Source organism: Molothrus ater, chromosome Z (genome assembly GCF_012460135.2).
Source record: "Molothrus ater isolate BHLD 08-10-18 breed brown headed cowbird chromosome Z, BPBGC_Mater_1.1, whole genome shotgun sequence".
NCBI classification, from domain to species: Eukaryota; Metazoa; Chordata; class Aves; order Passeriformes; family Icteridae; genus Molothrus; species Molothrus ater.
In genome coordinates, this window is record NC_050511.2 from 25,296,627 (window position 1) to 25,308,866 (window position 12,240).

The 12,240-nt window shown below is 42.4% G+C and overlaps 1 long non-coding RNA gene across 1 annotated transcript; it reads right to left on the bottom strand.

Moving 5' to 3' along the window:
- Positions 1 to 7,819: 7,819 nt before the first annotated feature.
- On the bottom strand, positions 7,820 to 11,155 carry LOC118699344 (uncharacterized). The gene is made up of 2 exons (XR_004982057.1): positions 10,934 to 11,155; positions 7,820 to 8,614 (listed from the first exon to the last, which is right to left on the bottom strand). It is a non-coding gene; the product is annotated as an uncharacterized LOC118699344 (long non-coding RNA).
- Between the last annotated feature and the right edge of the window lie 1,085 nt (positions 11,156 to 12,240).

The following is a 12,240-nucleotide window of genomic DNA, read 5'->3' on the forward strand; positions in this document are numbered from 1 at the left end:
CATCTTTAAGGGTGCCTCTATAATTTTGCTTAAGGTTACTACCCAGTTTTTCTCTTTCTTCTCTCCCTTCCCAAGGGGTGATGAATGCAATCCTGAGACTTCAGTTTCACACTGAAATATTAATATAAATTCTTGTCAGTTTTGTCCCTAACCAGCACTTTCCTATGTGACCTATGAGAGCAGGGGAATTCTAAGCTCATCTAGGAGACACCAGAAAGATCTGACTTTGGATCTATTTATTTTGGATGAAGTATGTTGCCAGATGCCAGCTTGAAACACCAGACTGCATGATGTAACTCATTATATATGCAACAGTGTGACAGAAGTGAGATACCTGAGTTCAATGTCCTTCTCAGTCTCAGAGGCTGAAAATTTTAAAATGAAATCTATGTTTCCCATTTGTCATGAGAATATCTAAGCCATTACCCTCCTTAATGTGACTGCACAGCCAGTGCAAGGGGAGTACAACTCTGGATCCTTTATTTTCAGGCACTCAGTTATGCTTCTGGTACCTGCTTCCCATTCTGCTAATATTTCTAATTTAATGCTTTTGTTTTAAATATCTCAGAAGAGGACTCAAAGTCCCAGAGCTCCTATGCCTTCCAAATGATGCTATTCATGAGGGTTGAGCCGGGCTTACTCTGTGTTAACCTACATTCTTCACTCCACATAGCTAGAATAAGGAATGTTGGTGCTTTTATGGATAAGGCAGATGCAGGTTAGAGCCAACAGTCACTGTGCTAAGGAAATGAAGTCATCCTTCCTACTTCCAGAGAAAATGCTGCAATCTGTTTCTTTAGATTTTTTTTTCCAACTATATAGCTAATGATAAGATTTTCTTCACCTGAGGTAACCTCATGCTCTGTGTATGTACAATATGATCCATAGGAGGTATTAGGCCATATTGCCTATGCAGGTAAAGACAGTTTCCTACAGATATATGCATCAGGTGCTTAAACAGCAAAAGGCTGGATAGGATTTTGGGTGCTCCCCTGTCTCTAGCATTCTTTGTGAGCCCCTTCAGCGTTCTCATCTTGTAACTGCTTAGACCCTCTTCTTATTCCTCTTATTAGGTGTATATGCACTGTCGAGAAAACCTGGACAATTTAGCCTGAATTTTGGATTTCAGTCCAGACAGACTGGTGTTTCCCTCGTTTCTGTCAGCTTTCATTCTTTATTGTGTTGTAGTCTCAAGATTTTGTTGGGTGAGAATCTGTGATTTTTATTTACCCCAAGTAGGCTGCCCATTGCTATATATCCCTGCACATGGATTGCTTCAGGATTAGATTTCTCTTGAATCCTCTTCCTGGACACTTGTTCCAAACATCATACATTTCAATCTACTTCTCCACCAAAAAACTTTGTGCCTATGATTTATGATTGACAGTGATTGTCAGTTTTGTCCTAAGGCCAACAGGTAGCATTGATTTTGTGTGATGAGTTGAAATCTTGTCCCAGATTTTCATGTCACCTCTTGAGTGTTGGCATTGGCTGAGGAAGAAGACCCAACATCATTACGTTTGGTACAAGGAGAGGTACCTTTCTTTAAAAACTTTTAGTGAAGAATCATGGTGGCAGAAATTGGCCTTGTGGTATTCCCTAGGCAGACTTCTCTGAGAAGTGTATGGAGCCTGATCTGTTACAGAATATGTTGGAAACTTGAGGACTGGCCAGGGAAATCCAAGCAGAAGTCGATAATGAATATCAGATCACTCCTTCATGTCTGGCCCTTTTTTTATTCCCTATATGCTTTTGAGACCTCAGGGCATTAATGAATTCAATAATATTGCAATAATCCTGTTTGTTACTTGTCATCAATCTGAAACTGCAGATTAAAGATATGATGGATACCAAACTGAGCATGCAATGCCTATTTGGCCTGGTTTTGCTATGCCAAGGCTCATATGAATGAATTAATCACTGCAGCCCCACACAGCACCAGCGAAACCAGCAGGGTAGCTCTTTGCATGCAACAGACCAGAGGGTGATGGCCACGAGTCCTGATTTGCTTACACAAGTAACTTTGCACTGGTGAATGGTTTCCTTTATTTTTATTACCCCTGCAGCAGAGGGAATTGTCTTCCTTATTTCATATATGTTGTAAATGCAAAGTTGCTTGTTATCTTTCAGCACTGGCAGGATCCTGGCCCTTAGCAATAAATTAAACAAATAATTTATTGTATGTCACAGTTTCTTTTTAAGAATTCCAGTCACCTGTGAGCATCTGGTGTAACAGCCCATGTTTTATTAGTGTGTTCTGCCTTTCTTTCACTTGGGTTTCAAAGTCCACTTGCTAGACAGAGTCAGCAAATCCCTTTTTTTTCACATAGGATCCCTACAATTTTTAGAACTCCACAGAAATGCCTGTGCATGGAGAATGGGTACAGGTTTTTTTTGTTTGTTGTTTTTGTTGGTAGTGGGTTTGTTTGCTTTGTTTTGTCCTGTTCCAGTTTTCCTGTGAGATAGTTTTTATATTCTGCCACAACATCTTGTCTTTGTAGATGGTTCATTCACTTTTCCATTTGATATAAAGTCTTAATAGTTCTCTGTCAAGCTTTTCCTCCTCTCACTGGGACACAATAGGGTAAGGAAATGCTGTGCAATACTGACACCTGCCAATATCTGTCCGAAGAGCACTAACCAACTTACTAGTGCTTCCTCATGACCTAACCCTTCTGTAGTGACAAAATTTCTCTTGACTTTATCAATAGCTTAAGAAGACAGGCAGAAATGTTAGATTCTTCTACTCTTTTCTCCTTTTTTTTCCCCTTCAGCTGGGGAAAATAAGTTCAAGGAAGTCTTCCAAACCAAAGAGAAATTTAGAATCATAGAAGCTAAATACATATGCACCCAATCATTTTAGTGATATATTACTTTGCCTAATCATTAACTTAAAATGCCGTATAAGAATTTGTAATCCACAGTAAATCATTTAGTAAGAATGATTTAAATGTACTTCTGGCTAATGTAAAACAGTCTAGTTTCCACACTAGGTTGGCTGCCAAACATTGTTTAAGAAAGAGGGGGTGTGTGATCCAAGTTGACATAAGTTATAGCAGATATAATGCTCCAATATAGTGGTGGTTTGCACATTATTGGGTTTAAGAGATAGGAAGAAGATGACATATTAAGTACTATAAAGATTGCCAGGCCTATTTTGTGCCTTAATTAGGATGCTTTGCAACTCTATGTTTAATTCTTCTCAAAGCCTGCTTGAAAATGCCTTTATGACAATCTTATCTGCAATGGCATTGGAAAAGTGAAATGCTGGTTGATTTACTAACACAGCAGAAAAAAGAAAAGACTACTATTATGCTAGATACACAAAGTTGCTCTCTTCTTCTGACAGCGTAGGAGTTAATGTTTAAAAAGCAGTTGAACCAAGCATGCTCTGTGCAGGAGTTCAGAAGGAAACAGGGAGCAGTGAGAGGTGACATGTGAAGTGGATGTGTGGTTGAGGAGGGAGACAGGGAATGGCCTTGGGCTTAAAGAACAGTAGTATGTGACACACAGTAATTAGCAGTAAACAGTGAGGGGGAGAAAAACACCTTCTGCATTCACAATTTTTTTAGTTTAGATTTTTATTTGAAAGTAAAGGAGAAACCAGGGATATGTAAATACTGATTTTAATGTAGAGAACAGTCCCTTCTGTGAAGTGCTTGCTATTCACTGTCTTGTAACAGATATATTATTTCTTCTGTTGCAATAATAATCTTCTGGAAAATGAGACACTTTTGGATTGACCAGCATTTTATATCTTTGTATCTTTTCGTAGACTATTGGTGCAAAAAGCCAGGGGAGATGTATTTAATAGCCACTGCAACATGATGCAGCACAGCCAAAAAAATCTGTGACACTCTTCATAGTCCAGCTGTAGCACCATGGGTGAACTGCTTGAATATTTACTTAGCTTTTCAAACAGTTTGTTCATCCCTCCATGCTGCTCCATCTGCATGATTTCAGTACCTGAGGCAACTAGCTCTAGCCTTGCTGGAACCTCTCCCTCTTATAATGCAGTCACAGAGACCAGCAGCCTGGACAGGTTACTTATGATCTCAGATTGCTCTCACGCATTGGAAAATGCCTACCTCATGGTGCCTGTCAGCAAATCACCCTGTCACAACTTTCCTTTTGTGAGGTCTGAGGGCACATTCCCAGCCAAGGAATGGTATGGAAACGAGCTCATTCTGCACAGTCAAATGCAGCTCCTGCAGACATTCCCCTGTGCCACCCACTCCAATGCTCTTTTTAAAAGTACATCACAGGCAAGTGGGTGTAAACACTGTGCAGGGAACAACCTTTGCAAACTCAAGTGTTAATACAAGAGAATCAGTGGGTTTACAGAAAAGCAGATTTTAACAGCATGGAGAACACTGCATATGAGGGTATGAAAAGCAGGACTGTTCCTTAGGAAGTTAAAAATATCCATTTAATTGCTATATTATCTAGCTCAAATGGTCACAAGTGACTAATGACTTTAAATTAATATTTTTGGAGTATCCAGCTGTAAGACCTTAAGACTATGTATTTTTAGAGTGTTATTGAGCATTTTCTGACAGTTTTTCTGCTTGTGACAGAGGTACTCAAAAGGCAGATGCATCTAAAATTAGTGTTAGGAGGCAGACACCAAAGAGAGGAGGAGACTTGTTAGTATCTGTTTGAGGGTAGGTGATGTTGCAGGGGGTGGGAAGGTTTTGTGCAGCAGGAAACAAGACAGCCAGGTGATTAAAATGAAACTAAAATAAATAGTTTTGAGAGAACTATTTGATCTGTTTGGACCTACTTTCTCCTGCCATTATCATTGACCCGCATCTGTACACCTAGTGGTAACTTACCTTCTGCATGGTGCAGCATCTATTTATGTGGAGCTTTATCCACCTGCTTGAGGGTCAGAAACCCCCAGCCAGCCTTACTTGATGCAAGGTTGTTTGTGGCCATGGGTGGAGTAGCAGAGCAGAGCCCTGGGGAAGAAGACACAAACATGAATCCAGCTGCAAAATCAAGAGTAGTACCTGGATGCTGGTACAAAGTATTAGTGCAGATCCAAAGGAGAGAAGACAGACAGAGGAGGACAAAGGCAGAGGACAGACAAGCCTGCCTTTGTGGCATTTATGTGTCAGGTCAGTCACACTGATGGATGTGGGCACTACTCATGTGGAGTGGGGAGACTCAGCAGTGACATTGCTGGGGGATCAGTCATCTTTGGAGAGGAGTAAGTCACCTTCTCCTCTGCTCTGGGCACTGCATAAGCACCTGATGAGGTCACTTGTAAAGCTCCTGGCTCACATACATCTTGGAGTGTGAACTTGGTGAGTTTTGGTGCCACTGCCACTCCTCCCTCTCTTCTACCCTCCACATGTGATGATGCAGTAGAGCTCTCATCTTGGCTTAGCTAAATCTAATAGGACCTTGAAGGTCAGGAGTTGGGCATTGTCTCTGTGACTGTAGACAGATGGTGTCTGCTGGGCATGCCAGCTTTACCTGCAGCAGAAGAGCAGAAATTGTTCTGCTCTGGTGCTTCAGCTCCCCCTAGGAGGATTCAGGGATTCAGGAGCTCTCTGTTAGGAGTCAGGGTCTGCAGCTGTCTTCCACACCATTCCCTCGGCACTATTTTTCAACAGTTCCTGGCTCAAAAGAAAGCCATCTACACAAGACATCTTCAAGTTCCCTCTGCCTGAAATTCTTGCCGGTCATTTTCTACTATTTCCTTTAATCCTGTGTCTGAACCTGCCATAAGATCTAGCAGCAGAGGATTGTCCTTCCATCCCAGTGCATCCCTAACTGCTTGGCCTGTCCCGATAGTTTGCACCCCCGCTGGCTGCAGGCAGGAAACCCTGCAAAAAGGCATTCTGGACCATAGCTTTTCTTCGGCTGCCTCCAAATGTCTTACCTGCTCAGCTGATAACCTTGTCAGCTGTGAAAAAATTAACGTGTGAAAGGAGTCATATCTGCATGTGCGTACACAACACTATTTTGTCTAAACAGCGACACCTCCTGATACCCGGGCTGCAGCTGTGCTAGCGGGTTACTGCTCCAATAAAGTTGTTGTTGTTGTTACACACAGTAAATGACCTCCCGAGGGCCACCCTTAACAAGAACCATGTCTGCTCCTGCGTTTCATTCAGTGCCAAGTATGCTGTCAGCACTTAACAGCTATTAATAATAACAGAAGGAATTACAAAGCTTCATGGGATAGAATAAAGCCCGCTTAAAGGCAGTTCTTTGAGGGCTGTCCTACATTGCTTGTATTCATACATCCAAACTGGATCTATTTAAGATGACAAAGTTAAAATTACCAATGTAATGTAATTCTAAGTTTGAAGTCTTGCCAACCATTAACTGCTAAGACTATTTCTATAAACAAAGAGCACTTTCTAAAGGAACATTCACTTCAGCTTTTAACTGTGATTTCCTGGGGGAAACAGTTGTGTTGGTGAAAATTCAAATATGCAGTTTATTCATATGTTAATTAAAAAGTGCTTATAAAAGCAGTGAAGATTTCTGTTTTGGGCATTTTCTGACAGCCATTTGATTAAAACTGGCTTGAAGCATTCATCCTATTCTTCAGATCCTATAGCTGGCTAGCAAATGACAACAAATACCTGATATGAAGGTAATTATTTTTCAGATGTATTGCATCAGCCTCGTGTGATGTCACTGTGGGCAAATGACATTATTTTAATTGTTTGCACCTATGGAATCATACCTGAATTTATTCCTATTTTGCTGATAATGAGCATCTTAAAAGTTTCTACATAAGGCTGAAAAAACATATTCATGTATGAAGCATGAAGAGCAGTGTGTAATTTGTCACTTTTGAAACAGATGGATTTCTCTCAGTTTTCTGTGGCAGGTCAGGCAAAGTTTATTCTCACAATGGTGAGAGGAAGGAGAGCTGTGTAACATAATATTCTGTCATTGAAGGGTGTCAAATTAGGATTAGGTGGTTCTTTAGTAAATGAAAGATGGGAAATTCATCTGCAAGGTACAAGTTATGAAATATTTTTACATATATTATTATAAAATGTATTGTGATGCCATTAAAAGAACAATGAAAATAATTTTTCCTCTGATAATGAACAATGAAAAATAACATCACCTTCTGAAAAACACCAATGGATACTTTTTCCTAGTATTTAGTCTCTTGCTTTTCAGTCTTCAGTGACTTAATACAGACCTGTGTCAATAGGTTAAATCAAGAGGTGAGCATCTGAGGCATGTCCGCATGTGATTATCAATTACATGCAATCATACAACCCATGATTTTCAAACGGGCTCGTGACACGACTCTGCAATCACACACTTTCTTCTAACCTCATTGTTTGTGTATTTAACTTGACTAAAATATGTGTCCAGTGCAGCAGAGATCCTGTGCTGTGTTTAGGAGCCTGCTATCACTTCTATGCCTTTGACAGTGAGTTCTTCAGGCTAGCCTACTTACATTTTCACATAGATTTTCATACACTATTGAAACAAGAGCAAAAATAGTAGGCAGAGAAAAAGGGTTATAATCAGTTCTGTTTGCTGGATGTATAAAAGCACACAGTGAATCTGGCAACCATAACATTTTTGTTAGTTGTTTTATGGGGTCTAAGGAAAATCTCTGATTTATGTTGCTCTGTGACAGTTTAATGGTGTTGCTCGTTATGAAAAATTGGTGGACCTAATGCTCCCAACACCAATATAAGCAACTAAGTGCTAGATAAAATGAGCCTGAATTCATTAAGTTACACCTGCACCAACAATACTTACGCTGATGTTCATTCTGAGCTGATGATATTACAAGTGAATAATTATCCAGTTAGATCACAAACACGTCTTTGATTATGATGGCATGTTTATTCACATTAAAATTTCACTACTTGTTTGGAAGCAGGGACATAGTTTTGCAGCTCATTTGGATTTTTTTTTTTTCCTAAACAGATGGAGGAGAAGCTGTTTTTGTGAAAATAACAGGAAGGTAACATAAAATACTTGAACATGTAACGTAAAAAAACCCATCTTAGTAATGCTACCCAAGGTGGTGGGTCGCCACCTTGGATTGTATGGCTAAATAAACATAAAAGATTAACACATTTGTTGCTTGATTTTGATTAACTGTCAAGAGCAACATACAGAGCATGGACTGAGAAGGCAAAGGCATTAAAACAGGTATAATAATATGTAAAAGGAGTTTATTCCTTTCTCTTCTCTTCTCTTCTCTTCTCTTCTCTTCTCTTCTCTTCTCTTCTCTTCTCTTCTCTTCTCTTCCATGTTGAGTCTTTCTTTCTCTTTTTGACTTTCTCCTACCTTCCATTAAAAGCAGGACCAAATACTAACTAACTCTAAAATGGAGCTTGAACAATTTATGAAAGGGCTTGTGCAGTTGCCTACCACAGCAGGAGTCGTACAAATCCTTTCCACTTTGATGCTCCCAGTGCTGCACTCTCTCATCAACTGGCACATTAGTCCAGTTCCCACTGACACAGCCCTTTAAAAAGTTGATTTTATGCAAGTCATTCTACTCTTCACATGTGTGTGCTGGGTTAATGTATATTTGCTCTTTTGGCAGCATTGTGCTGATCAGTCCCTGTCCAGTCAGTGTGGAGGGCAAGAGGACAAAGCACCTGTCAGTCTGCAAAAGATCAAAACAACATAGAGAGTTCTAAAATAGTGCAGTGTTGGCACATTGCAAAACACTCAAGTATCTCTGGTTTGAGAGCAAAATCTGGGGAAGTGGAATAGAGTAAGAATAATGCCTTGTTTGGACTGATACAGGAAATAAAATAGTTATCTTCTCTTAATGTTTTATAAAAATAAGTAAGACCACATATTGATGGATTATGTATGTATATTTCCAAAAATTTATCTCTTTCCTTACATTTTCATGAAAGATTTTGCAGGGAACTGCTGTTTTGTGGCAAAAAAAGAATCCTACAGCACCTCTAGAGTTCAGAAGAGATTAGTTTTTGCTGAAGTATTAGTTTATTTTCTTCCCTCCCTTAATAGGGTTTAAGCAGAATGAGGCCAAATGGTTATCTAATGCATGTGTTTTTGAAAAGATAATTAAACAGTTTTCAATATGCGTGTGCTGTGGCAACTGTGGTTCTGCTCTACATAAATCCAGAAGGTGGCATGTTAAATGGTGAAAAACAAATGGGGACAAACAAAAATAGCAAAGAGGTGCAAATCACAGCCTTCTCTAACTGCCAGCTTTTGCCAGGCCTCTGTGTGAGGCAATGCTCTGTCAGCTGACCACAGGGATGTGTGGCAGGTGCCTAGGGACAAAAAGCAATGTGAGAAGTCACTGCTGCTTTGAACACCAGTGTTGACTTTTTCTGGCTGGGTTTGCCTTGCAGAGCAGCAGAGAAACAAGAAGGGTACCCCAAAGAGTGCCCACTAACATGGAAGCTATAGCCACTTTCATGGTTAGAAATTTAAAATGCACACCTCTTTGTTTCGGGTTTGATTGTTTGTCAGTTTGTTTTGAAAGTCATGACCTTGGACTGCATTATTGCTCTGTATTTCTTTAGGTATATCTTCAGCTGACAGAGCATGAAGCTTTACCTTAGAGCTAAGCTCTTGAGCAGACGCGCTGAACTGTAAGTAAAGAGGACGCTGCAGCTATGCAAAACATGAAATTATTGGGTCATCTACCCAGGGCTGTTAAATAGCATGCCCTGTTCCCTAAGAACCAAGCACAGCATCTTAGATATAGAGTGATGATTTATCTACAAAAATAAACAAATTTTTAGAAATCTGACATGATACAACCCAAACAGGAGAGCATTAATCTCATCCTAGGATTTTATAAGAGATGTACTGCAGCTACTCTGCTAGACCATGTCCCATGGTGTTTGCTAAATAGCGTGTGTAGATATAATCAATTGCTCATTAGAGATGCCACACACGACACAGATACAATCATGCCACTACTGATTTACCCTTGACCCTTTGCTGTTATCACATAAGGAATGAGGTACAAGACCACAAGAGCTAGGGAGTAATTTTTCCTGTTCCCCCTGGGAAAACTTCTTCATCACTCTGAAATTGTTGTTCAAGCAGGCACAAACCTGCTACATCTCAAAATTAGACTATATGTACCTTTGGAGGTGTCAAGAGTACACTGTGAGACCTCTCAAAGTAACCTCTGTCAGTACTGGGAAAGTTTCTCCCATGAGCTCACTGCTGTCAGGAAGCTGAGAGAAGCCTCTCTGCTCTACAACATGCAACTCCTGCAATTGCTGCAAGTCATCCCAGTCTGCAGGGCAACAAGTGCCTATAAATCAGGTGCTATTTAAGAGATTCCCTACACTCCTCACCTGCTCTGTGAAGCTTTTCATCACATCACGTCACATCACATTGTCACATCACATCACATCACATCACATCATATCATATCACATTGCAGGTGTGAGATGAATAATTTCTATTGGATAAATCTGTACCAGAAAATACACCACAGGAGAACAATGTGTATTTAAACTTCTGATCAGCATCAAGTCCAAAGGAGTAAGTCTGATATAAATCTCTCCAACATGCAGTGCATGTGGTTACCGGGTTCTCTGCACCTGCTGTTTCCCTTTACAGCCCTCTCCTGCTGAGCAGCTCTGCTCAGCTAATGCAGGCACAGCCCATGGGATCCCACCTGGCTCTGCTCTATGCTTCTCTGACAGACACACTGATTCACATTGAGGATGGGGCAGCAACAGCGACGTTCAGCACGTCCTGTTGATGTCTATTCACCCTGACAGCTAAAGTGGAGCCAGTAATAATACTTGGAGCAGGCACAGATTATCGTAGGTGCTGTATACAAACAGCATGCCCTAGTTCTTTGCAAATGACCCTTGGACTTCCCCCTGCTCCTTCATGCAGACAGAAGCCTGTCCCATTAGGTCACAGCGGAGAGGAGGAGGAGACGGGGGTGCATGCGAGTGCACTGTGCAGCGCCTACCCCCAAGCTGCAGTCCTTCCAGATGTCTCCAGCACAGTGTCTCACACAGGGAGGGGTGTGAGAGCTGCTGTGAGGGCGGACATGGTACCCTGCTCTTCGGCGATTTCACTGCGTCTGTCACCACGAGTATTTTGTTCCTGAATAAGCCAACTCTCCGTTGTGAGAGAGCACAGGGTACTTTTCAACGGCATCTTGAGTATTCGAAGCAAAGGACAAAAGCTTCGGCTCCCCGGGCTGAAATGCCGGGTGTCTCACAACGAGGGGCCGCTTACAAACTGCCAGCTCTGCGCCTCTGACACCCCTCGGGTCAGTGGGGGAAGAAATCTCCTTAAAGCCGCACAGTTTTACCTCGGGCGGGTGAGCAGAGGAGGGCACGGGGGCGCCTGCGGAGCCGCCCGCCGGCACAGCACCTCCGCAGCCGCGGCGGCTCCCGGGCGGCCCCGGCGCCCTCTGGCGCTGCCGGCGCGGCGGGACAGCCGGGCCAGCCCCGCTCCGGCCTGCGGGGAGCGCCTCGGCCGCGCTCCGGCTGGGACACGGCCCCGGGGCCGCGGGGGTCGGGCTCCCCGCGGGATGGAGGCCGCAGCGCCCTCCCCGCGGGGAGGGGCCCCAAGCTGAGGGCCCGCCGTGTGCGTCACTAGGGCTCTCTGGAGAGGAGCGAGCCCTACTTAACAGGTTTATTTTTTTTTCCCCGAGACCCAGATTTCCTAAATCCCGATTCAGTTTAAAAATAGCTCTCAGAAGGATTTCAGCGCCCCCGCCCGTGCGTGCTCTGCGCTGGGGAGCATCCCTGGCGCGGGAGCACCGGCGCCGGGCACGGCAGCAGCCGGGGAAACTCGGCTGCTGGGGGAAAGTGCTGCTAAAGCACCGCGCCCCAAACCCTCCTGCTGCACCCCCGCACTGACCGCAGTACGGCAGCGCCGCTGTGAAACGGCAGACTTCGGATTTAATCCGAGAAGAAATTCGCACGCTGCACCGTGTGGCATTCAATGTCTGGAAATAGCTCCTCGATCTTAGAGAAGCTCTTTGTAGAGTTTTTACTGAAATTAATAGATCATGCTCAGTTTCATATCAATAGACATGCCTCTACTGATTTTATACATTAACTATTTTATGAGCAAAATCGTATAAATAGAGTTATATTAGGAAAAATCCCAAAAGCCCATGCAGGGTTACATAGCTGAAAGTACAGACAAGATTCTATCACTATGACTAGAATGCAAGACACCTTAAACTATTAAACCCCCAATATTCTGCAGGTCTGCAATGTGGGAGAATGCAATTTTGCTTAAAGAGCACCATCTTAAATT